At 43.3% G+C, this 27,664-nt stretch overlaps 1 long non-coding RNA gene across 1 annotated transcript; it reads left to right on the forward strand.

The window, feature by feature from the left end:
* The first annotated feature begins 2,635 nt into the window (after positions 1–2,635).
* On the forward strand, positions 2,636–27,530 carry LOC122461510. The gene is made up of 4 exons (XR_006283447.1): positions 2,636–2,775; positions 17,323–17,588; positions 17,768–17,952; positions 27,074–27,530. It is a non-coding gene; the product is annotated as an uncharacterized LOC122461510 (long non-coding RNA).
* Positions 27,531–27,664: the final 134 nt, after the last annotated feature.

Raw genomic sequence — 27,664 nt, forward strand, 5'->3', positions numbered from 1 at the left:
ATGGGACAGTCAGAACCATGACATATATGGTCAAAGTCCGTTATAAATGCAGGGTATAAATGCAGAGTCCTGAACTTAGGACAGAAGAATCCCATGCACCGCTACAGACTAGGGACCGAATGGCTTGGCAGCAGTTCTGCAGAAAAGGACCTAGGGGTTACAGTGGACGAGAAGCTGGTTATGTGTCAACAGTGTGCCCTTGTTGCCAAAAAGGCCAATGGCATTTTGGGATGTATATGTAGGGGCATTGCCAGCAGATCGAGGGACGTGATCGTTCCCCTCTATTCGACATTGGTGAGGCCTCATCTGGAGTACTGTGTTCAGTTTTGGGCCCCACACTACAAGAAGGATGTGGAAAAATTGGAAAGAGTCCAGCGGAGGGCAAAATGATTCGGGGACTGGAACACATGACTTATGAGGAGAGGCTGAGGGAACTGGGATTGTTTAGTCTGCGGAAGAGAAGAATGAGGGAGGATTTGATAGCTGCTTTCAATTACCTGAAAGGGGGTTCCAAAGAGGATGGATCTAGACTGTTCTCAGTGGTAGCTGATGACAGAACAAGGAGTAATGGTCTCAAGTTGCAGTGGGGGAGGTTTAGGTTGGATATTAGGAAAAACTTTTTCACTAGGAGGGTGGTGAAACACTGGAATGCGTTACCTAGGGAGGTGGTGGAATCTCCTTCCTTAGAAGTTTTTAAGGTCGGGCTTGACAAAGCCCTGGCTGGGATGATTTAGTTGGGGATTGGTCCTGCTTTGAGCAGGGGGTTGGACTAGATGACCTCCTTCCAACCCTGATATTCTATGGTTCTATACAAATAATGAACAGGAAACAGCGCCCAACGATTGACCTGGAAGATATGGCAGGGGCTAAAGAAAATTATGTTGCATACTGTGTGTTCCCATGAAATTAGTCCTTTCATTATTTAATAATGACACTTTATGGTTTGTGTACTGGCTGTGTCATTTCCATGACATCCTTGTTTGGGTTGCTCAGTGATAGATTCTGGAGGCAGCTGGAGGGAAAATTATGAAATGATCCAATCTCCAGTGCTACAGACACACTCGTCTGGAAGCAGCTAAACTGTGAGTATAGGATTCTTACAGAAGTTGGTTGCAAACAATGTTTTCAGGGGGTGTTTAGCAAATCTGCTACAATCAAAACAGAAAGAAAAGGAGTATTTGTGGCACCTTAGAGACTAACCAATTTATCTGAGCATAAGCTTTCGTGAGCTACAGCTCACTTCATCGGATGCTGCATCCGATGAAGTGAGCTGTAGCTCACGAAAGCTTATGCTCAAATATATTGGTTAGTCTCTAAGATGCCACAAATACTCCTTTTCTTTTTGCGAGTACAGACTAACACGGCTGCTACTCTGAAACCAATCAAAACAGGTTTTCTTGGACATCACAAGCTTGATTTGCTGCCTGCTGGTGTAAGGGAGTATAGTTTGCTGCCCTGTAGCAGTGAGGGAAACTGTATATGACAAGAAAGGCAGATAAGGTTGGCACCAGAGCCCTCCCTGAAAGTTTTCCCATGAGAGAACATGAGAGTTTTCCCATGAGAGGGTAGCTTTAAATTGTAGTTGTGTCTCCATAGGTGCCTTGCTACTGGAGGCTATGTGGGGCAATGCTGAATTAGTGCATCTCTCAGGTGCCCTAGCCACACCCTTTCTCTGGCCAGCTCCCAAAGGAACTAATCCTGGCTTTGCCACTGATACACCATCTGGCCTTGCACAAGTCACTTAATCTCTCTGTCTCCATTCCTGTCCTCATATGTAAAACAGGAATTGATGCTTCCTTACATACGTGGCAGGGGGATTGGGAGGTTTAATTAAGGTGGCACTTTGATAATTTTAAATAGCTATTTAAGGGCTCAGCTACTATTGATGTCAATGAAATGCCTACTTGTATCGGAATAAAAACCACTGGATGGACCACAGTATTAACAGCATGAGGCTGCTGACTTCAGAGGCTTTAAAAGCTCAGTCAGCGTGTCCGACATATGTGGAAATTAGATCTGGGAATGGTGAGATCACATATTTTGCTGAGGACCAGTTGTTGACAAAAACGACGATGGAAGATGATAATAACAAAGAGCATCCAGCATAGAGGAGCATAGCAAAAGTCTTGTGGCACTCATTTGGGTATCTGATACCCACATCTATCACTCGTATGTGAACACTCTTGTGTCTTCTCTGAATATCTGATTCTGAACTCTTTGCATCAGATGACAAGCAAGCAGAAATTGGAGGATCAGGAGGTGGAGGAGGCATGCTGCGGTCCATTCGGAGGTGGATGGTGGAATCTTGATTACGCTCCATGGGAAGGAATCTAATCAAATATAGCTTTTACCCTGGTCAGATGAACTCTGCAAAGATTAGAATACAATATGTATATTTATCATAGTAGTGATTCTCTGTACTTCTAAAACTCCTCCGTCTGAGGAATTTTAAAAGCATTTCACCTTAATGCATTGTGCCTCACAGCACTCTTGTGAGGCCCAGCCAATAATTATCTCAATTTTACAAATAGGGTACCTGAAGCACAGAGAGGCTGGGCAACTTACCAGAGGTCATGCAGCAAATCAGCAGCAGGGACAGGAATACTTCCCGGATCTCCTGACTTTTGGTCCTGAGCTTTCCCGACTGGAATGGTGATGAATCAGAGTAGGGCAATGGAACGACTCCTTTGGATGTGTGACTCAAATGCATATCACTCTTCATCCTTGAAGTGCCTCCTTATTACACAGATCTGCTGGTATGGGGAAAGGGACAAGGTATTTGGTTCAGGTGCCTCTTAGAATATATTAGAGAACTTTAGCACAAACGGCCAGATCCTCAGCTGGTATAAATCAACGTAGCTCTGTTGGAGTCCATGCAGCTAGACCAGTTCACTCCAGCTGAGGATCTGTCCCATAATCTTTTATGGACTAGTTTGTTCTTGTAATATGCTTTATGGTAAATGCATTATGCATTTTATTTCCTGGTCATAATGAGGGAAACTCACCTCTCCAGAGAGAGCCAACACCACTTAAGTGCCACCTAAGCCTCAGCACAGGGGTAAATATCACCTCATTCCCTGTTTCCAGAAGTGTGATACAGATTTTGTCAATTGGGTATCAGTTGGGGGTGTGAGAGAAGAAAGCTTGGAGTGGTGTGACATTTTTACAATCTTCGGAAGGAGTCCTAAGTTTTCAAAACACTTACATCCCCCTCTCCCCTCTGGGGTTTCTCTTTTGTGAAATTATTTAATAAAAGCTGTTTTCAGGTGTTTTAGTGAAGCTGTAGATTGTGGCCATACTTTCTCAAAGTTTGCCATAAAAGGGACTGGGAATTGTGTATTGCTTAGGTCATTGGACAGACTGGGAAAAGTTGATTGGGAGGTGCAAGTAATTCAGGGTCAGCCCTTAAACCAGCAAGTGTTCTCATTTCTACATTTTAAATGAGCAGCCTCGGGCCTCTGAATCACAAGGAGTTTTGGCTACACAAGTACCACAGAGTCAGGCTCCTTAACACCACTTTATATGCAGAAAAAGGTCCATAAATGGCGTTTGGCTATTCCCCAGCCTGGAATTCATGGGGAATTTGCTCCTTTTCCTGGAGTCATGGTGGGGACAAAGCGGTCAGAGATTTACACAAAAAGAATGGGTGGCAAAAAAATTCGATAAAATGAAACAACTAGATCCTCAGCAGATGCAAATTGGTGTAGCTCAATAGGCCTATACTGATTTACACCAGCTGACAATCTGGCTCAAAGAGAGTAATTAAATTTACTGCAAAAATAAGGCATATGGTAGATTTTACAAACTGAAAATGGGCTCAGCCAGTGAGTTTTCCTCCCACCACCTCGTTAGAGTGTCACCACTACAGCTGAACACGTTAAAATGGATTGCTCCCTTCAAAAGTTAGTTTAAATCTACAGAAGCTGAAGCAAGAGTGGGAGGATGATATAGGTCAAGTGCTTCAGGAAGACGCCAAGCAGAATGTTTAAACAACCACAAAATGTGTTTCTGTTAACGTAAGAAATAACTTACTGCTTTTTAACTATTGTCATGGAATTTATTTGACACCCATCAGAGGAATCCTTAAAATAAACTTCTCTCCGGTGCTACACGTGTGCCACAGGAAGAACCCTTATAAAATGCTGATGGTGAATATTAACCTGTCTGCCCACAAAGCCTGAAATATTGCAATAATGTTACTAACGCTTACTGTAGTGTAATTTCTCCAAAGAAAGGGATGGTTTGCATACTATGGATCAAATACAATCTACGAACCATGGAGAAACTTCTGTTGACATGTGTATCACCTTACACAGACCACCACTGAGCTCAATATAATGGGAAAATATTGAAGATAGGCGTGTTTTTGCAAAACCGATGTGACTCATAGAATTAACTGTGTTGTTAGACTCAGTGTTTGTTGCAATTTTTTTCTCTCCTTCCAGGACATTGTCTTTCTTTCTCACCACTTTCAGGGGGCACTGGTCAATGGTATGACTTCCCAGTGCTCCAAAGCTGTTTCTGTGGCCTGTTTTTTCCTGGTTTCAGAGTAGCAGCCGTGTTAGTCTGTATCCGCAAAAAGAACAGGAGTACCTGTGGCACCTTAGAGACTAACCAATTTATTAGAGGATAAGCTTTTGTGGGCTACAGCCCACTTCATCGGATGCATAGAATGGAACATATAGTAAGATAGATATATATACATACAGATAAGTTGGAAGTTACCATACAAACTGTAAAAAGAAAAGGAGTACTTGTGGCACCTTAGAGACTAACCAATTTATTTGAGCATAAGCTTTCGTGAGCTACAGCTCACTTTATCGGATGCATACTGTGGAAAGTGTAGAAGATCTTATTATATACACACAAAGCATGGAAAAATACCTCCTCCCACCCCACTCTCCTGCTGGTAATAGCTTATCTATTAGATCACTCTCCTTACAATGTGTATGATAATCAAGTTGGGCCATTTCCAGCACAAATAAAGGTTTTCTCACCCCCCCCCCCCACACAAACTCACTCTCCTGCTGGTAATAGCTTATCTAAAGTGACCACTCTCCTTACAATGTGTATGATAATCAAGATGGGCCATTTCCAACACAAATCCAGGTTTTCTCACCCCCCCCCCCCCACACAAACTCACTCTCCTGCTGGTAATAGCTTATCCAAAGTGACCACTCTCCTTACATTGTGTATGATATGATAAAGTGTGAGAGGCTAATTAGTTAAGATGAGCTATTATCAGCAGGAGAAAAAAACTTTTGTAGTGATAATCAAGATGGCCCATTTAGACAGTTGACAAGAAGGTGTGAGGATACTTAACTTAAGGAAATAGATTCAATATGTGTAATGACCCAGCCACTCCCAGTCTCTATTCAAACTCAAGTTAATGGTACCTAGTCTGCATATTAATTCACGCTCAGTAGTTTCTCACTGGAGTCTGTTTTTGAAGCTTTTCTGTTGCAAAATTGCCACCCTTAAATCTTTTACTGAGTGGCCAGAGAGGCTGAAGTGTTCTTCTACCGGTTTTTGAATGTTATGGTTCCTGATGTCAGATTTGTGTCCATTTATTCTGTTGCGTAGAGACTGTCCGGTTTGGCCAATGTACATGGCAGAGGGGCATTGCTGGCACATGTCACTTCACTGTTTGTTCAGCACAGCACAGTCTAATTAGCTGACTGAGAAAGATAAGAGGAAGGAGCAGGGTGGCCTTAGGCATAGCCTGAGTAGGTAGATGTCTGGTAGACCATAGCTAAGGGGACCAGAAATTGTCCTAAAAGATATGGGCTTGGTCTTTCACAGTTCCAGTCAATGGGCGTTTTCCTGAATGGGAGCAGGATCAAGCCCATACTTTAGTTCAATCACAAGTTATTGGGCTCAATGCAACAATCACTAGGTCAAATTCTATGGCCTGCGTTATGCAAGAAGTCAGACTGGATGAACTTAATGGTTCCTTCTTGCCTTAAAACCAAATTGTTGGGCAAAAGTCAACATGGTTTCTGTAAAGGGAGATCATGTCTTACGAATCTATTAGAGTTCTTTGAAGGGGTCAACAAACATGTGGACCAGGGGGATCCAGTGAACATAGTGTATTTAGATTTCCAGAAAGCCTTTGACAAGGTCCCTCACCAAAGGCTCTTACATAAATTAAGTTGTCATGGGATAAGAGGGAAGATCCTTTGATGGATTGAGAACTGGTTAAAAGACAGGGAACAAAGGGTAGGAATAAATGGTAAATTTTCAGAATGGAGAGGGGTAACTAGTGGTGTTCCCCAAGGGAAAGTCCTAGGTCCAATCCTATTCAATTTATTCATACATGATCTGGAGAAAGGGGTAAACAGTGAGGTGGCAAAGTTTGTAGATGATACTAAACTGCTCAGGATAGTTAAGACCAAAACAGACTGTGAAGAACTTCAAAAAGATCTCACAAAACTAAGTGATTGGGCAACAAAATGGCAAATGAAATTTAATGTGGATAAGTATAAAGTAATGCACATTGGAAAAAATAACCCCAACTATACATATAATATGATGGGGGCTAATTTAGTTACAACAAATCAGGAAAGAGATCTTAGAATCATTGTGGATAGTTCTCTGAAGATGTCCATGCAGTGTGCAGCAGCAGTCAAAAAAGCAAACAGGATGTTAAGAATCATTAAAAAAGGGATAGAGAATAAGGTGGAGAATATTTTATTGTCTTTATATAAATCCATGGTACTCCCACATCTTGAATACTGCATACAGATGTGGTCCCCTCATCTCAAAAAGGATATACTGGCATTAGAAAAGGTTCAGAGAAGGGCAACTAAAATGATTAGGGGTTTGGAATGGATCCCATATGAGGAGAGATTAAAGAGACTAGGACTTTTCATCTTGGAAAAGAGGAGATTAAGGGGGGATATGATAGAGGTATATAAAATCATGAGTGGTGTGGAGAAAGTGAATAAGGAAAAGTTATTTACTTGTTCCCATAATATAAGAACTAGGGGCCACCAAATGAAATTAATGAGCAGCAGGTTTAATACAAATAAAAGGAAGTTCTTCTTCACACAGCACACAGTCAACCTGTGGAACTCCTTGCCTGAGGAGGTTGCGAAGGCTAGGACTATAACAGGGTTTAAAAGAGAACTGGATAAATTCATGGAGGTTAAGTCCATTAATGGCTATTAGCCAGGATGGGTAAGGAATGGTGTCCCTAGCCTCTGTTTGTCAGAGGGTGGAGCTGGATGCCAGGAGAGAGATCACTAGATCATTACCTGTTAGGTTCACTCCCTCTGGGGCACCTGGCATTAGCCACTGTCGGTAGACAGGATAGTGGGCTGGATGGACCTTTGGTCTGACGCAGTATGGCTGTTCTTATGAGTACTGGGACCACCCACTGTAGTCACTCAGCAGTAAGGCAGTTTTTGGCAGGGAAATCTGACTGTCATGGCTTTTCAAATATTTTGTTTTAGCCCATGCTTGTGTTTGTAATTTTAACTGCACATAACACATAACAACCATCATACAGTACCTCACCATTGCCTAGCTGTCCTTCTAAAAGGCTGGAACATCTGTTTTCAGATACCATGGCAACTAATCCAAAAAAGTAAGATTATCTCTGTAATCCAAAAAGCAAGAGAAGAACCAACATAAATAACTGCTGGGTGAAATTCTGGCTCCAAAGAGGTTGATAGAAGTTTTTCTATTGACTTCAATGGAGCCAAGATTTCATCTATCATAATTTAACTGAGATAATCCATATGTTTATTATTACACACACAGGGCTGAATTCTGAAGGCATAGAGTTGTGCAAATGTAAAGTCAGTATAGCATTTATCCCTCACTGCTGCATGCTAGCTGGTCTCTCTCTATAGGTGTCTCTAAAGGAGGCTATGGTGTCCTATAGTGTGACCTGTAGATGCCCTCTGTAGGTCTAGACAAAGCTTCCCTACTAGAGGTTTTTAATGGGTGGTAAATTAAAACAAGTGATTTCTGTTAATCTGTCAAGTAGAAATGGACCTACACCAAGAGCCTGGATGCAAACAGCATTTCATCATCTCAGACTCCAATGCTCCAAAGACTTACAGACATACTTAACACTAAGCAGCTGAGTGTTATTATTATTTGCATTACAGAGACCCTGATTACAATTATGGCCTTCTTTTGCTAGACACAGTATATACAGCTGATAAGAAACAGTCCCTGCTTTAAAGAGTTTACAATCTCAATAGATGAGGCAGACCAAGGGTGGGAGAAAGCAAGTTCTTTCTCTTGTTAATAGGTCAAAGGAGCAACATTTTAATGCTAGCCCCACTGATCTCAATGGTGTAAAGTTAAATGTATGTGTAAGTCTTCACAAGACTATGGCCTAACTTTGCAGAAGTTTGGATTGGTAGCTAAAGTTTTCAGCTGAGCCATTTCTCTCTTCAATAGGCTGAACACATGAGCCATGATCCTGCAATCAGATTCACATGGATGAGTTCCACCAACATCAGTGTGGGTCTGTATGGGCACAAAGGTCTGCCCACCTGGACCTGAATTCTGGATTCAGTCAGCTGAAAATCTCACAGACTCAATGTAGCTTAAAAGTCATAAATAATACAACAGCTATGGGCTGAAATAAGGTTGGCTTTCTAGTCAATTATTTTCCATAGTTTCTGGAACTACCTGTTATTTACAATGAAACTATCATGAGACATTTCCATAATTTTGTTATTTAACATTTTTTTGATGACAAGCTTTGTTGAGCAACTGTCTTGTAAAGTGACCTATTTTTCATTTGTTTGAATTTTTTAAGCACCTTGCTGCAAAACTAGTAGCATTTGGCCTTTTTATCTTATGACCATGCTCTTCTCTATCTTGGTAGTAAATCATCCATGTTGTTTGACATGAAAATTCCAGAGTAGCATGCTTGTCACATGACTCCTGTAACTGCTAATTAACTGTGTGTGTCTTCCCCACATAAAAAGCACTTTTTTCCTAATGGGTGGGGGAAGACACTGTGTTCTCTTTCTTGTGACCTACTTGAGCTTTAAAGGCTTCATTTAACAGCAATGTTCTGCATATTTCCTCAGAAGTTACAGAAGTGATGTGATCTGTAAAGTGTCGGGGCATTTCTGGTGCCTTAAGCGAGGCTGTCAGCCAGTAAGTCTGAAAGTTCTGAGCCTGGGATGCACTGATTACATGGTGATTTTGGCAAGTCATCCAGATAGGTCAGAGAGCAACAGCAATGAGAAGAAGAAGGGGAATCTTGGGGAACAGCTAATGCTTAGCATATGCTTCTGCAGGCCAGGTGCTGGAGCTGTGTGCTAGGTGGGCTTGGCGATGAGGGGCAAAGAGTCATATGGGAGCCTGGGTAGAGACGTTAGCTGGGGAGAGGAGCTTCAGAACCAGACAAGGGGAGATGGCTTTGTGAAAGGAAATGACTGCAGCAGGGGAGAACACCGCGATCTTTTGATCTCTGAGCTGTTCCAAAAGTGCCACTTTAGCATTGGGACTAAAGGGGTGGGTGGAGCACAGGAAAGGAAGACCTAAATTGGTTGGCTCTGTTCCTGCAAAGAAGGCTAATGCTCGTGCTCTGTCTGGGGTCAGTGAGGGGAAAGTTTGCCCCTCTCTTCCTCGTAGGTGCTCATACAGTCACCTGGTTATAGAACATGCACCTGGCGGAGTTATTCAGCTGCTGTTTCAGATGAGTTGTGAGAGCATGCTGGATCAGTTCAGCAGGATGCCTTCCAGGAAGGACGTCACAGGTTGGGGGATTGGAAACTTGAGGTTGATGCCCACCAAAATCTAACTCAGAAGGGGAAACAGGTGCTTTTGTGCATTGCAGTAACCTTAAAAAAAGAGGGGATTTAGTTCTACGCTGGGTTAACCACTCCTTTCTCCACCATTCCTACACAGATGCTGCAGATTGAAGCCATCAGGAGCCTATACCTAACTTGGAAATGACATACTCAATAACCTCATTGAGTTTTTAAAATGGTGTATGTGAGCTTTAGTGATTTGGAAAATTGTTGGCTTGATTCTCCTAAAGCCTGAAGCCCTCTCTTTAGATATAAAGTAGATACAGTGTGGGAACTGGCAGTCAAATCTCAACCATGACCTAGAAGGGCTACTGTGGAAACTGGCCTATCCTGTCACCCCAGGGGCCCATCCAGAGTTTATTGCAGGATCAGGGCCTTGTTTAATTAACTGGACACAGAAGCTAAATTTAACATTACAAACTTACAAGGCAGTTGAAATTCAGGAATGTCGAAGCACAAACTGTGCGCTGTATCCAGTGGCTAAGTCCTTAGCACGCCAGCTGACACTAGTATAAAGGGGCTTCTGACAGGCACAGTGAGTCAGTGGAATTCTGATATTATGCAAGTGACATCACAATGTTAGTGCAATAAAACAAATTTCCAGAAAACAGAGGAGAGCCAAAAGACTTCAAATACATGTAGAGATGACAGATGACAGAAGAAGAAACATGCATAAACGAGAAATATGGGTCAAGTATTGTTATCTGTAATGGATCACGAGATTCCAACATTTGTTTTAAGTCCTTGAACTATCATTAGAGTCAAACTTCCAAATTCCTCCTTTATGGGTTTTTAAATGAAAAGAAAGTCCTAAGGGACTGATCCAAACCCTACTGAAGTCAAGGCTCCCATGGACTTTGGGTTAGGCCCTAAATGATGCTATCCAGTGCACGTACTGTAGTGGAAGGGGGAATGGAGCATCTCTCAGAGTACTCCCTTTCAGAAATCATAGAAATGTAGGGCTGGAAGAGACGTCAAGAGGTCATATAGTCCATCCCCTGTGCAAATAAGTTTAGCTAGCCCATCCCTGATAGATGTTTATCTATCTAACCTGTTCTTAAAAATCACCTGTGACAGGGATTTCACAGCCTTCCTAGGTAATCAGTTTTGGTGCTTCAGTATCCTTATAGTTAGAAAGTTTTTCTTAATATCTAACCTATTTCTCCCTTCCTGCAAACTAAACTGACTGTTTCTTATCCTACCCTTGGTGGACATGGAGAAAAACTGATCACTGTCCTCTTCATAACAACCTTTTACATATTTGAAGACTTCCCATGTTTCCCCTCCGCCTTCTCTTCTCCAGCCTAAACATGACCAATTATTTTAACCTTTTCTCATGTCAGGTTTCCTAAACCTCTACTCGTTGTTGCTCTCCTCTGAACTCCGTCCAATTTGACAATATCTTTCTTAAAGTTTGGTGCCCAAAACTGGACACAGCACTACAGCTGAGGCCTCACCACTGCCAAGAAGAGTGGAACAATTACCTCCTTATCTTACATATGATACTACTGTTAATACATCTCCAGAATGACATTTGTCTTTTTCACAAGAGTATCACACTGTTGACTCATGTTCATTTGTGATCCACTGTAATTCCCAGATCCTTTTCTGGAATACCGTTGCCTACCCAGTTATTCCCCATTTTATGCTTGTGCACTTGATCTTTCCTTCCTAAGTACAGTACTTTGCACTTGTCTTTATTGAATTTCTTCTTATTGATTTCAGACAAATTCTTGAATTTATCAAGATCATTTTGAATTCTAATCCAGTCCTCCAAAGTGCTTGCCCTCCCGACCCCACTCCCAGCTTGGTGTCATCTGCAAATTTCATAAGTGTACTCTCTACTCCACATCCAAGTCATTAACGAAAATATTGAATAGTACCAGACCCAGAGCAGACTTCTGAGGGTCTTGCATTCTCCAAGCTTGACAGCAAACCATTTATAAATACTCTTTGAGTATGTTTTTTCAACCAATTGTGCACTCACTTTATAGGGATTTCTTCTAGACCGGGGTCGGCAACCTATGGCACGCGTGCCAAAGACAGCACATGAGCCAATTTTTAATGGCACGCTGCTGTCTGCCGGGGACAGCAGCGTGCCATTAAAAATCCTGCCCGGCCCAGCCCAATCTTCTCCGCCCACCATTCTCTCCTTGCAGGGCAGGCAAGCTTCCCCCTCCCCCCGCCTCTTTCCCCAGCCTGCAGGGTTCCTGCCCCTCCTTCTCTCCCTCCGATCAGCTGATGGCTACTGAGGGAGAGAGGGAAAAGCAGAGCCGCAGCAGGCTCTCTGCTCTGGGGACCTTGGGGAAGGAGGTGAAATTGGCATATCCCCTCCAGCCCCCTGCCGTGAGCCGCTCAGGGCAGGGGGCTGGGAGCACCCCCACAACCCCAGCCCACACCCCCAGCCCTCTGCCCTCTGCCCTGACCCCTGAACCCTCCTCACACCCCAGCCCTCTGCCCTGACCCCTGACCCCTCCTCACACACACCCAGCCCTCATCCCTGCACCCCCTCACACCCCAGCCCTGTGCCCTGACCCCTGCATCCCCCCACAACCCCATCCCTGACTCCTGCAGCCCCCACACATACCCAGCCCCCCCACACCGCATGCCCTGACTCTTGCACCCCCCACATCCACATTCCCACCTGGACCCCTCGCACCAAATGGGAGCTGCCCAGGTAAGCGCTCCACACCCAAACCTCCTGCCCCAACCCTGAGCCCCCTCCCTCATTCTAGCTCCTGGCCAGACCCTGTACCCCAACCCCCAGCCCTGTTCTCAGTGCACTCCCACCCTTAGCTCAGTGCAGAGAGAGGAAGAGAATGGGCCAGAACCAGAGGGGAGGGATAGCTCAGTGGTTTGAGCATTGGCCTGCTAAACCCAGGGTTGTGAGTTCAATCCTTGAGGGGGCCATTTAGAGATCTGGGGCAAAAATTGGGGATTGGTCCTGCTTTGAGCAGGAGGTTGGACTAGATGACCTCCTGAGGTCCCTTCCAACCCTGATATTCTATTCTATGATTCTATGTGGACAGGCCGGGACCCGAGACCAGCTCAGCCCACTGCCGGTCTGGGGTTCTGGCTGCCGGCCCCTTGCCAGCTGGGGTCCCGGCCACCAGCCCCGCTCAGTCCGCTGCTGGTCTGGGGTTCTGGCTGCCGGCCCCTTGCCAGCTGGGTTCCCGGCCACCAGCCCCGCTCAGCCCGCTGCCAGTCTGGGGTTCTGGCTGCCGGCCCCTTGCCAGCCAGGGTCCCGGCTGCTGGCCCTGCTCAGCCCACTGCTGGCCTAGGTGAATGGAACCCCAGGCCGGCAGCGGGCTGAGTGGGCCAGCGGTGTAAGATCAACATTTTAATTTAATTTTAAATGAAGCTTCTTAAAAATTTTGAAAACCTTGTTTACATACAACAATAGTTTAGTTATATAATATATAGACTTATGGAGAGTGACCTTCTAAAAAACGTTAAAATGTATTACTGGCATGTGAAACCTTAAATTAAAGTGAATAAATGAAGACTTGGCACACCACTTCTAAAAGGTTGCCGACTCCTGTTCTAGACCATAGTTTCCTAGTTTGCTTATGAAAATGTCACGCGAGACGGCATCAAAAGCCTTACTAAAGACCTGGTATACCATGTCTACTGCTTCCCCCCATCCATTAGGCTGGTTACCCTGTCAAAGAAAGAAATTAAGTTGGTTTGGCATGATTTGTCCTTGACTTACTTACTTATCTCCCTCTTACCCTCTAGATGTTTACAAATTGACTGTTTAATAATTATGTCAGCTGGAAAGGGGAGCGCTCTTGTACTTGGAGCCAGAAGCCTCTGAGTGTGGGGACGGTCTGAATGCAGTAAGAAATAACAGCACAAGGAGAAAACTATGGCAGGCAGAACAAGATTTTGGGGACCTAAATACGAATTAAGACATGCAGGATCCTACCTATTTCTATCCCACCTATGACCAGGTTTGCCCTACCACCGTGTACTCAGAACCTCAACTTGCGGCTGTGTCCTGCTCTCTTTGTGACCGTCCATGGTCTCTGATGTCTGTCATGCCTCTCAATATGGACATCTGACTGAGGAAGAAGGCAGCAGCAGAAAAGTAACTTCATGGGCATGAACCAAGAGATGAGTTGGGTGTGTTTATGCGGAGCTCCAAAGTATGAAAGGATTTATGATACTGTATAGGTAACATAGAACTAAGGCCACAAGAATGATGATGCCTTGACAATCAGGGAATTGGGGCAAAGGTCCACCCAGCAAGCCATAGTGACCTGGTGAGTTTGTGCTGAGGCATGTGGAAGAACAAATGCTGTAGGCTTTGGTTCATGAAACATCAACATTGCATCTTTATCCCACAGTCATCCCATGAGTCATTCTCTTTGTGGATGGGTTGCTCTCAAAATCCTCCCGGTGCTCAGGACTGCTTCTCACTGCCCACAGATACTTCTTATTAAGCTTTCTGGAGCTTCAGTACATCGTGGGGTCCTTTCTTTTCATCCTGTCCCATGATATGAGAACAAGGCATTCAGTGGAATGTATGTGAACTGAGAGAACAAAGAGAAGGCTTCTTCCCAGGATGTACAAAGTCATTAATCTGTGGGATTTACGGCCACAGGAGAACACAGAGAAAAATATACTGGCTGTAGTTTTAAAAGGCTTGGATAATTTTATGGCCAAATTTATGATGTATTTTCAGTTTTACAATGTAAGAAACAAATTCTCCACCACTGAAATCAAATGGAGTTTTGACATTGACTCTTAGTTGTAGGGATCTGGCAGGAATTCTCACCTCACCACAGTGTACGCAAGTGCATTATGAGATTTTTGTTTCGCCTCCTCTGAACCATCAGCTGTTGCTGACAAATAAAGAGAAGCTACTCTGATCTCTGGTATGACAAATCTGATATCCCTACAGTATGTTTGGGCCTTCGACTAGCGTGTGCATTTACTACATAGTCTCCCATTTGTAACAGGGAAATGGGTCCTTTCTCTTACTTGCATTAAAGAAAATCTGTGTCAGTAGCAAATATTTAACCAAACTCTTTGGTCTGAGCTGACTTAACGAGGAATTATTATTTGATCAGCACATTTTCACATTCAATGCAGTTGAAGAGTCTGTGTGTGTTTTGATGGGGTAAATTTCCTCCCAAGAATGAAGGAATTCAGTGCCTTCTGTATCCAGAATCTCTGGAAGTTTATTCTGAATTGTAAATGGTGACCCATTCTTTTTCACTTGCCATGTGCTTTTTAATAAACAATTCATGATATAATAGGCCGACAGCCTCATGCACAAAAATATCTATTTTAATCTCAGTCAATTATAATTGCTGTATAGAATGATTAATAGCTGAGGCTGAAAGTATCCTGCAGTAAGGAAAGGGTAAATTGAAGGATGAAACAGAATAATTATGGATATGTAAACTTGCCTGGCCAGAAGGCTGACTCTGGAAACACTTACAGAGATTGTGTCTGTTAGCTTTAAAAATTATTAAAGTTTAAAGGAGCATTTCATTGGGGTCTAGTCTCAATCACTTCAGCGTAATTAGCTTTCTTTGAAGATGACCTGCATAGATAGCTCACAGTTTCACCACTTATGAGTAATGCAATGCAGCCACCCCAAATGTATTGGTATCTGATTAGATATGGACCTCAGACACTATCAGTTCTGATTCTGAATTTCCCCAGCATTTGATGGTGATTTAATTCACTGCACAGGTTTTCTCCCCTCTCTCATCTATCCGTCTCTGAGCCTGTCCTTTCCCCATTGCAGTCTATGGCAAAACTCCCATTGACTTTACTGGGGCAGGATCAGTCCCCCTCTGTTCTCTCTGATCATGTGTTCTGTTTGTTTTTAAACTTGTTGGGCTGGAACATGCCACTAACCCCATTTATTTTTTAATAAGTTCATGTGGAAGCATCACTTTGCCAATGCCTAGGAACAGGTGCGTTGCTTCTCCTCCCCATACCACTGCAGCTTAAGACAGCAACAATTGTCTTGAGAACTGCAGTAGGAAATCACAAAGACTCCAAATAATCTCTGTATCAGAGTCTCTCTGCTTAATAGAACTCACCCCACTGCATCGCCCAGATGGGAACTTCCACATGTCTGGTTATGCATACCAATTGCAAACACTATAACATTAGCACATCCATTTCCATTTTCCATGAATGACTCTTAATACATCCTCCTTCAAACCATGTTCAGGGATTGCCTTTAGTCTGCGCCCTCAGACGCAACTTCTAGTCATTAAAATGGTAATTGGAATGTCTGCCATTAGTTTTCATTCTTTCTAGTGCTATAACTTCACCGTTCTGAGTCCTATATAACCTCAAGCCTTTGATCTGTGTTCATGCTCAGCCCCTGGATAATGGCCCCAGAATAAAATTGATTCACTTATTTTTAAAATGTTCATTCTTGCAATTTTAAGAAGTTGTGTCATCCATACTTTGTTTTCTGGCATTAGGGACAAGTCTGACTGGGATTTTTTTTGAGGTATATCCCCACCCCACCTTCTCCATCCCATACATGTGTACACACACACACACACACACACACACAATACCTAGAACCCACAGGTCCTAGAGAACACTTTATTCTATTAATTTAGTCTTCTATTCTATTTAAAGTAGATTCCTAAGGAGACTGTGATTTCACTGAATAAATTTGTTGTCTGATATTTTTTGACAAGTATCTTTTTTCCCCTCTACAGAATGGTCACATCAGTTCTAAATTCAAACTGTGTGGCTTGGTGGGTCAGATAAATCATGTTGTGCCTGTCAGATGGTGCTGGTTCTTTAAGGGAAGCTCCATGTCTGGCATGGCCCAGTCTTGGTTAAGTGCAGCTCAAGGGTATTCTAGGCATTCAACGGATGTAGTTGGGTTCGGGGGGCAGGTGATGGGAGTTGTTGTCTTGGGAGCAGTGCATGCTGGGAGAAGGGATATAAAAGAGCTGTCTTTTTGGCTATACTACAAGGGGTCAGGCTGACAGTAATGGGTTTTTAATTGAGAGGCCTTAAAGTGTGAGGCTGGAATGGAATGCCCAGGAGTTGGGAGGAAGGATCAAGGAGAAAGAAGCTTGGGGAGGGCCAATGGTTCTGAATAGTAAAAGGCTCCTTGTGAGCTCTGCATTGAGCAATGACAATTTAGACCGGTGCTAAAACCAGGAAAGGAAATGGTGTGGGATTATTGCTGTGTGAATAAGAGGCACCTTGTTTTGGTTTTGATTTGCTAGCAATTCTGAAAAATGGGGAAAAAAAAGTCTGGGGGTTGAACTGAAAATGAATATTTGTTATATCTTTGGTGTATTGAAAAGTCCAAAAATTGTTTTGCTTAGATGAAATGTTTTGACTTTGACCATATGTAATGTTTTGGCTTGTTTTTTAAAAAAATAAAATTAAAAGAAACTTTCAAATAAAACATTGTTTTGACAATGTCAAAATTAAATGTTTTGAGGGTGGGGTTTTTTTTGTGTGTGTGGTTTGTTTGGGTTTTTTTACTGAAACAATTTGATAAATGGACATGAATTTATGCATCTGGTTTTTGCAGAAAATGTTGGCCAAAAAATTTCTCCCAGCTCTATTTGGGATAAGAAGAGCGGTGTAGCATTGAAGCTTGATGCCTGCATCTGTTTCTGTTGAGGAATCCTAGGCTGATGCTCCCATAGAAGGAAGGAGGAAATCTCTTCTTTTTCCCTGCATTGAGTGGGGAAGACAAGGCCGGAGGACCCTGGGCAAGAGACTGTTCAGCTTAGGAGGATGAAGAACAACTGAGATCTGCACTGACACATGAAACCCTGCAGGTGAAGAATGGTGGTAGGATTTATTTATTTCTTTTTGACAGGTTTCAGACTAGCAGCCGTGTTAGTCTGTATTCGCAAAAAGAAAAGGAGTACTTGTGGCACCTTAGAGACTGACCAATTTATTTGAGCATAAGCTTTTGTGAGCTACAATTCACTTCATCGGATGCATCTTATTTCTTTTTGTTTGTTTAGGATTGTTTTGCACTCTTTGTTCCATTGGGAGAGATGGGCTCTTATGTTTGCCTGGGGGGCTAAATTAAGGGACTCTGCCAGGAGAGTGGGGAACTGCATTGTCTACCTGCTAAGAGGAGACAGTCATCAGGAGGGAAACTGAGGCCCAGAAGAGGGTAACCAAGGCGTGGCTGTGATTGGGAGAGGTAAGCTGACCCTGTTACAGTGTCCTAATTGGATGAGCTTGAAAGTACTTTCCTTCTGGAGTGAATACTGACGTCCACTTCAAAACTTGTTTTTGTGTGAACATTTTTGTTAGTAAACTGGGTGGCTGAAGAGAATTCATTAAAAATTCAAATATTATGGAACACTTAAAATTTCACCCGCTTCTAAAAACAACCTGTTTCACAAGTTGAAAATCATCTGCTTTCCCATTTGCAATTTCACAGACCACCTCCCTTCCAATTCCCAGTCATTTAATGTCCCAGTGGCACCTACAGCAAGAGTTTGCCTGGAAAATTAATATTGGGGGGAGTGGGAACACTTTACACATTTAATTGCTTTTAATGTGATCTAGCAGCTATAGATGAGTTGGAGACACACCCTGTGGTCCACAGACAGCTGTGTGATCACCAGCATGTCACCATTGGTCTACAGATCAGTTTGGGAATCTCTGTCCTGCAACTGCTGAGAGCAAAGACTGATTAAGCATTTAGGATGTAGAGTGCAGGATGGAGCAACTGGATTCCCTGTTCTACAACATTTCAAAATCTTTTTTGAAAACAAGTGCAGCTCATTCATTTACAGACAGGAACAATTACTCCAGCAGAAGCTTGCCCACTACAATATGAGAAATTTTTAATTTCCCTTTTGAACAATAACAATACTTAAGTTGGTAAAAAATGAGACAAAAGATGAGGGAGAGGGAAGGGAACTGTCGAAAAGAAAATATGTTGAGGAGAGGGGAAATTGATGAACTAGATTCTCTTAAGCAAGCATCCTAAATTACTTAGTTGTGAGCAATGGTACTTTGAACAGACAGGATAACACAAGAAGAAAATCTAGGGTAGAGTGGATGTAGAAAAAGGAGAAAAGAAAGTTTTCTCGTCTAAGAAGGTAGGTTTAGTGGATAAGCCACAGGAACTGTGGAGGAAACCATAATAATAATGCTTTGCCTTATCTAGGATTTCAAACAAATGATGTAGGCAGAATGGGTATGTGGGTAAGGCACAGAAGTGGAGCTCTGTAGAGCTGGGATCTGTTCCTTGCTCTGTCACAGTTTTCCTGTGTGACTGTGGGCAAGTCACCTAAGCTTTTTGTGCTTCAATTCTCCATCTGTAGAAGGGGACAACAATATTTTGCTGTATCAAAGGGGATTGTGAGCATACATTAGCTAATGTATGCAAGGTGCCCAGATACTAAATTGATGGGAGCTAGAGGAAAAAGTCTAAATTCACAACACTGATGTAGGTGAGTTATCATAAGTGCTTTACACATAGGTTCACTGACTTACCAGAGGCTCCTGGTGTTGTAGCCTGGTTGCTGCTAAGCACTTCCAACTGCTTACTTGGATTGTAAGCTCATTGAAGTAGCTCTGTCTCTTACCTTTGTACAGCGTCTAGCAGAATGGGGCCCAAGCCGCTGGGGCCTCTAGGAGCTAATGGACTACGATGTCATCTCACAATCAAGCCTGAATGAACAAGTGACAGAGTCAGAGAGAACCCAGGGAGTAGGGTTGCCAGGTATCTGGTTTTCGACCGGAACGCCCCTATCAAAAAGGAACCCTTCCGGCTCCGGTCAGCACTGCTGACCAGGCCATTAAAAGTCTGGCCGGCCATTAAAAGTGCAGTGGGGCAAAGGCTTCCTGCCTGCCCTGGCTCTGCTGGGCTCCCGGAAGCAGCGGCATGTCCCCCCTCTGGTGCCTACGCATAAGGGCAGCCAGGGGGCTCTGCATGCTGCCCCCGCCCCAAGCATCGGCTCTGTAGCTCCCATTGGCCAGGAACCATGGCCAATGGGAGCTGCAGGGGCAGCACCTGTGGACAGGGCAGGATGCAGAGCTTCCTGGCCATGCTGCTGCGTAGGAGCTGGAGGGGAGGACATGCTGCTGCTTCCAGGAGCTGCTTGAGTTAAGCACCACTTGGAGCCTGCACCCCTGACCCCCCCATCCCGTACCCCAGCCCCGATTCCCCCCTCCCGCCCTCCAAACCCCTCAATCCCAGCCCAGAGCTCCCTCCTACACCCCAAACCTCTCATCCCCAGCCCCACCCCAGAGCCTGCACGCCAATCCCCTTCCCCAGCCTGGAGCCACCTCCTGCACCCATAACCCCTCATTTCTGGCCCCAGCCTGGAGCCCCCTCCTGCACCCATAACCCCTCATTTCTGGCCCCACCCCAGAACCTGCACTTCCAGCCCAGAGCCCCCTCCCATACTCTGAATCCCTTGGCTCCATCCCCCAGCCCAGTGCCCCCTCCTGAACCCCAAACCCCTCATCCCTGGCCCCACCCCAGAGCCCACACCCCCAGCCGGAACCCTCACCCCCTGCACTCCAACCCACAGCCCCAGCCCAGAGCCCCCTCCCTTACCCTGAACCTCACATTTCTGGCCCCACCCAGAACCCGCATCCGCAGCCCAGAGCCCGTACCTCTCCCACATCCCAACCCCCTCCCTCAGTCCTGTGAAAATGAGTGAGTGAGTGAGGCTGGGGAGAGCAAGCGACAGAGGGAGGGAGGGGGGATGGAGTGAGCGGGGGGGGGGCCTTGGATAAGGGGTGGGGCAAGGGTGTTCGGTTTTGTATGAGTAGAAAGTTGTCAGCCTCACCCAGGAGACCTGACTCAGTCCCCTCTTCTAAGTGGGCAGTACTCTGTCCCTATTAAGCTCTGATTCACATTAGTGTAAAACTAATAACAAACAGCATTAAATAGCTCCTGTGGGCCGTTCTCAGTTGTGAAAGTGAAATGTAGCTGTAGGATTCCAGCATAGTCATTTTGCATTACCTCATCCCAGCTGGATGACCATAGGTGGCAATCCATCTCTCAGAAGGATGTTCAGTGTTCCTCTAGGAATCTGCCACTGTCCCAGGGCAGGGGGTTCACTTCTGCCTTGGGTGGCTAAACATCTGTTAGCAAAGCAAGAATTTTAAAGTAGGAGCGTTATAAGACTCTCTCCTGCTGGCTGCTAGCTTTGAAAGGGAGTGGTCATCCAAGGAGGAGAGAAGGAAAGATATACAGCCTGCAGAGTAACCCATTCCTGTGGTGATCAGGAATGGAGCCTCCTAGCAAAGTTAAACAAAGCCTAGCCGCATCAGCTGACCTTGGGTAAGGGAACAAAAGGGTTTCCTACCCCAGCACTGGCAGGGAATTCACCCAAATTGTTTAGCTTGTTCAGCAGGCCAGACCAAAGACAGTCCTCTCTCTTCCTCCTGAAAGTCATGCAGGGGACATTCTTCAGCCCTAGTAAATTCCATGGAGTTTGCAGCATTGGATGGAAGGGGTTACTTAAGGTGCAAACAGACTGGAGTGAACTGGGCGTAGCAGAGTGCAGAAGGCAGGGAGCTTGACTGAATGAGCTTTCTCTCGTAGCTCTGCAGTACCGCTCCAAGCCAAAGGCATCTATTTTTTGCTATCAGAAACAGCTCCATCTATTTCTGGCCCCACTGTATGAAGATACAAAAGGCATTAAATATTACTGCCACTAGATGGCAGACGGGGGCTATTACCTAAATATTAGCATATGGTTAGACACTTGATTTCTTCCCACTCACAGTAACATACACACTTTGTAATAGCCACGTAGCTGCTTCTGTCTGGTCAGTAACATGGTGCATTTCTATTGCATAGAACTATACGTTTAACCACACCATCTGACATGATGTTAAATACAGCTTGTCCCTGTCTACATTTCATCATCCTCCTGTTCAACATCATGTTAGTAACACGTTTCCTCAAGGTTGAGTTCTAACACAAACTAACTTTCTAGTTAAAACAAGCTCTTTCAGAACAGAGTGGAAAAGCTGGCCCTGCTGAGTCAGTATCTAATCCAAGGGGAAATGGACTATTCATCTGGCATGTTTCGCAAGAAATGGACAGCTCCTCCAAATATGAAACCATCCTTACGATGACGATAAGATTTTTGAAAATATTGTCCTTAGTCTATTGAGTGACTTCTGCCTTTGCAGAACTACAGCCTTTCTAAGATGCTGGTGATCAAAATTTGCCCATGGGTAACAATTTTCTTGCTATGTGTTTGCTTTACATCTTTACAGCTCCTTCTCAATATGCAGCAGGTTTGAAAGGCAGAGAAAGGATTTATGAACATCCAGTATTTTCTGTCTTTTAAACAACTTTCTAAATATGCTACATTTAATTTCAACTGTGTAGCTGAAGAATCACTTGCACTGATTTCTCTTAAACAACTTAGTTACAAGAGAGCTTTTGAAATTGCAAATAATCATAGAACTGGAAGGGACCTCGAGAGGTCGTCTAGTCTAGTCCCCTGCACTCAAGGCAGGACTAATTATTATCTAGATCATCCCAGACAGGTGTTTGTCCAACCTGCTCTTAAAAATCCACAATGATGGAGATTTCACAGCCTCCCTAGACAATTTATTCCAGTGCTTAACCACTCTGACAGTTAGGAATTTTTTCCTAATGTCCAACCTAAACCATCCTTTCTGCAATTTAAGCCCATTGCTTCTTGTGCTGTCCTCAAAGGTTAAGAAGAACAATTTTTCTCCCTCCTCCTTGTAACAACCTTTTAGGTACTTGAAAACTGTTATCATGTCCTCTCCCAGTCTTCTCTTCTCCAGACTAAACAAACCCAAGTTTTTCAATCTTCCCTCATACATCATATTTTCTAGACCTTTAATCATTTTTGTTGCTGTTTTCTGGACTTTCTCTAGTTTGTCCACATCTTTCCAGAACTGGACACAATACTCTCTCCAGTTGAGGCCTAATCAGCGCGGAGTAGAGCGGAAGAATTATTTCTTGTGTCTTGCTTACAATACTCCTGGTAATACATCCCAGAATGATGTTTGCTTTTTCTGCATACACTGTTGACTCACATATAGCTTGTGATCCACTATGACCCCCAGATCCCTTTCCACAGTCCTTTCCTAGGCAGTCATTTCCCATTTTGTATGTGTGATTGTTCCTTCCTAAGTGGAGTACTTTCAATTTGTCCTTATTGAATTTCATCCTATTTAATTCAGACTATTTCTCCAGTTTGTGCAGATCATTTTGAATTTTAATCCTATCATCCAAAGCACTTGCAACCCCTCCCAGCTTGGTATCATCCGCAAACTTTATAAGTGTACTCTCTGTGCCATTATCTAGATCATTGATGAAGATATTGAACAGAGCCAGACCCAGAACCGATCCCTGTGGGACCCCACTTGTTATGCCCTTCCAGCATGACTGTGAACCACCGATAACTGCTCTCTGGGAACGATTTTCCAACCAGTTATGTACCCATCTTATAGTAGCTCCATCTAGGTTGTATTTCCCTAGTTTGTTTATGAGAAGGTCATGCGAAACAGTATCAAAAGCCTTACTAAAGTCAAGATATACCACATCTACTGCTTCCCCTCTATCCACAAGGCTTGTTACCCTGTCAAAGAAAGCTATCAGGTTGGTTTGACATGATTTGTTCTTGACAAATCCATGCTGACTGTTATTTATCACCTTATTAACTTCTAGGTGTTTGCAAATTGATTGCTTAATTATTTGCTCCATTATCTTTCCAGGTACAGAAGTTAAACTGACTGGTCTGTAATTCCCCTGGTTGTCCTTATTTCCCTTTTTATAGATAGGCACTATATTTTCCCTTTTCCAAATAGAGTGGAAAAATTAGTTTCAGAGGAAAGAATGATTTTTGGAGTGTACAGTGAAATCTACCATGAGCCACCAGATGGCATGCACAAGCAGTGACTTTGCTCAGCATGGTCTAAAATTTAAATATCCTGTAGACTCCTATTCAAAAGTGTCCATGTCCTTATTCATATCGAGGCAACATATTGCACTCCGTACAAACAAAATGATAGGGCTTAGTGAGCTGAGCATAGGTCCAGAATTTAGAGGTATCCAGTGAAGGACTAAGAGCCAGGAGCGCCTAATCTCAGATCTTGGCTCTGATGTTGACTTCCTCTCCAGTCAAGCCAAGTTCAAGTATTCTAAAGTGTCTAGTAACGTAGGGTGCTTGAATTGAGACCCAGAAATACCACCTAAAATTAGTGACCACTCTGGAAAATGTTGGCTTTAGCCTTTCTGCCTGAGTTGCACAAAACTCAGAGAATGCCTCTGAGGAGGGCTGTAAATATCTATCATTTATGATGGAAAACATTATGAAGATCAAAAGAAAATAGATATTGCTAGTGCCAATTAATGAATTAAAGAGCTAAAATATATAGGAAATTAAAATCTCCTGATTTTTTTGTTAGTTTCTGCCACATCTTTGCAGTAATTATTTTTTTTAAAAAAATAGAGAGAGTGAGAGAGACTGACTATTCCCTGCTGCCTGTGTGTTTACATCTATTTGGAATCTGCTGTCAGTGCCAAGCATTGAATTCCTCCTTTTTCTTCTGGAAGTTAGAATGAAAAAAATTCACCATTTTTGGAAGCCTCTGATCCTTTCCAGGGACTAAGGGAGGTGTCAGTAAACATGTGGTGACAAAGCCAAGCAAATCCTCTCCCAATGTATCATGCATGGACTGAACCCCTTCCAATGACTTAGCCATGTTTCCACACTGCCATTGATCTGTCTTACAGCTGAGAGGAAAGTCTATATCTTAAAGTTGCCCTTCACAACTCACATCCCATCCTGGCGTTTGCTTTTATTCTTTACTTAAACAGGAACCTGAGCCTGAGCTTCTGCCTCTTCTTGGCTAGTTCTGAGTTTCATCCTGCATCATCCCTCCATTCTCTTAATATTATACAATATCAAAGGGTTTAATCCCTAAGATAAACAATAGGTCCTAGCAATCCCCATCACTAACTCTCGGTAACATTTCTCAGTTGCATTCCTATACCCCTAAGTGATGCTCTGGTATGTGACTTCCAGCCAAGAACGGTGCATTTTGACAGCTGTCTTGTAAAACCCCTGCTCCTAAAGGGCTTACAGTGGAAGTGGGGACAGACCTTCACAGCAGCATGGCATGAACATGCTTTCTTGAATGGAGCGATATGTGCTCGATTTTTTTCACAGCTTAGCCTTAGTCTATCATCTTCTTGGAGAACAAATATATCTTTCATGGAACAATCCCTGGCTTCAGCTGCAAACCATGATTTGCGTTTTGCTAATGGAGCCTTCACATTCGTATGCAGTACGTGATTATGTATACATTTGATACCTAACTTTAATTGATGCCAAGGATTGTCCTAAGAGCTATGAAAAGGTATTTTCTCTTTGCAATCTGCTGACTCTATAAATCGTTCATCCTGCGCTCCTAACATTACATCCACATCCTTCTTGTAACAGTTAGCAAAGGCTTTGTTTGCCCAGTCATAATATTTGGAGTTCTTTGAACAGAAAGCTGCTGTAAAAATAATAATAAAAAAAATCTGGCTAATCCTGTACAATGACAGCTTCAGATATAAACCTACTGCTGGTCAAATCCAGAGGCTGAGTTACTATACTCTGGGCTCTTTGCTTCCCTGCAGTAATTTAAGTGGACGGGAACCAGGAACTGTGGATCTTGGGACATATGCCTCCCCTTTTCCAAAATAGAGAATGGGTTGGGCTCTGGGTGATTTGGGAAGGGCAACTGGGGTGGAAAATTCCCTTAATGCAATATGTATAATGTTAGAAACCTCTATATCTATCAGAGAAAGGTATAACATGATCCAATGGCTGTAAATTGAAGCTAGAGACATTCAGACTGGAAATATGATGTAAATTTTTAAGTGAAAGTAATTAACCAGTGGAGTAATTTGCCACGGGTTATAGTGGATTCTCCACTACTGACCATTTTTCGATCAAGATTGGATGTTTTTCTAAAATATATACTTCAGGAATATTTTGGGGAAGTTCTATGACCCTGTTTTACACAGGAGGTCAGATTAGATTATCACAATAGTCCCTTCTGGCCTTGGAATCTATGAATATGGGGAAATTATATTTTACCTTTGCAGGGAGATTCAACAATCTAATACATCTTCACCATCTCGCAGTACTGCCGTACTGGCACCATAGTCTCATTTTGTTAGTCATCAATTTTCACTAGCTAGTACTAATTAAAGTTGTGTTATCTTAGCAACCATAGCAAAATTTTATTTTAGCCCTTAAGGATCTGGAACATCTTGCACTGTATATTCCTTTTACGTTCAGAAGAATTGGTCTCAAAGGTGATAAAAGACTATAATGGAGCTGAAGAATGAATGTATTCTTTTAAAGCAAAATGTAGTTTTAGAAATGAATCAGTTCTGCTCGCTGCATTCGTCCTTGTAAAATAATACTGGCAAACCTACCCAAAGAATCCTGTTTGCTTTGCCTATATATTATCTATATGGAGATTATTAACAACTCATGACATTGAGATCTTAGGTGTTATCCAAAACCTTATTGAAAATCCTGGGAAAATTGCCCATTGAATAATGTGGCAGGAGAAGCAACAAAGGCAATTAAGGGCAGGAAAACCAGGAGTGGTGAATGGACAAGTCCCAGGGAGTGAGGCAGGATGGTCCAATTGCTAGGGCACTCGCCTAGCCATTGGGAGATGTGGGTTCAAATTCCTCCTCTAGCACAAACTTCCCATGTGACCTTGAAGAAGTCCCTTAGTGTCTCAGCTCCCCAGCTGTGAAACAGAGAATGGTGTTTTTCTCTCTCACCGGGACAGTGTGAGCATAAACACGGTAAAGATTGTAAGGTATTCAGATACTATCATAACAAGAGCTATATAAGCACTGAAGGGTTAAAATCCATTGCTGCTGTAATAACCTGGTATATGGATTTGTGCCCAAAGTCCAGAGTTTGGTCAAGAGGTCAGAGGCCTAGCAATAGCTAAGAGAAAGCAGAATAACCAAAGATAACCTTGCTTTTGAAAAGATATGCCTGCTCAGCAAAATGCCAGATGTTGGGGACAATAAGTGTGTCTTATTCAAAGTCGCAAATAGAAGAAGCCCTGTTTCTGTTGTGTTAGTTTCTTCTGTAGGGAGATGTTCTTCCCACACATCCAACCTTGAGTTTATGAAAAGTTCAAGCATGTCAATATAAGATATGGCCTCCTCCCACCTCCCTTTCCCAGGAACCAATGCCTGCCTTAAAATACAAATTAGCAACTTGAAAGACAATCTTTATTCCCATATACTTTCACTGTTTCTTTGCTTTTACCCCTAGATATGTATCTGTTGGACAATCAAAGGAGCTACTTCATTCCTGTGGACCCCAAATTAAATCCAACATATATTCCATACTAATACATTTATTAAAGTACTAATTAAATGCTAAATCTTAATTTGTTAACTTGAGACCATGGGCGGAGACATGTAACCTTTTGACCATTGGCTGCTGTGCTATCATGTCTAGCAGCTAAACCTATCTGGGGGTGTGGGACTGCCTACCCCGTCACTTTCCCCGCCCATGGAAAATCCATATATTCTATTGTAATCAATTGATTGACAGTGTCTCTGAGCCTAATAAGCGAGGTGACACTCCGTCAGCGCTGTAGGTAATAAACTCCTATGCTTGACCTCTACACGGTGTGGATTTATGTCCTTCAAGCACCTAAGGGTATGTCTACACTACGGAATTAGGTCGAATTTATAGAAGTCGGTTTTTTAGAAATCGGTTTTATATATTCAAGTGTGTGTGTCCCCACAGAAAATGCTCTAAGTGCATTAAGTGCATTAACTCGGTGGAGTGCTTCCACAGTACCGAGGCAAGCGTCGACTTCCGGAGCGTTGCACTGTGGGTAGCTATCCCACAGTT

Source organism: Chelonia mydas, chromosome 8, assembly GCF_015237465.2.
Source record: "Chelonia mydas isolate rCheMyd1 chromosome 8, rCheMyd1.pri.v2, whole genome shotgun sequence".
Lineage (NCBI taxonomy): Eukaryota > Metazoa > Chordata > Testudines > Cheloniidae > Chelonia > Chelonia mydas.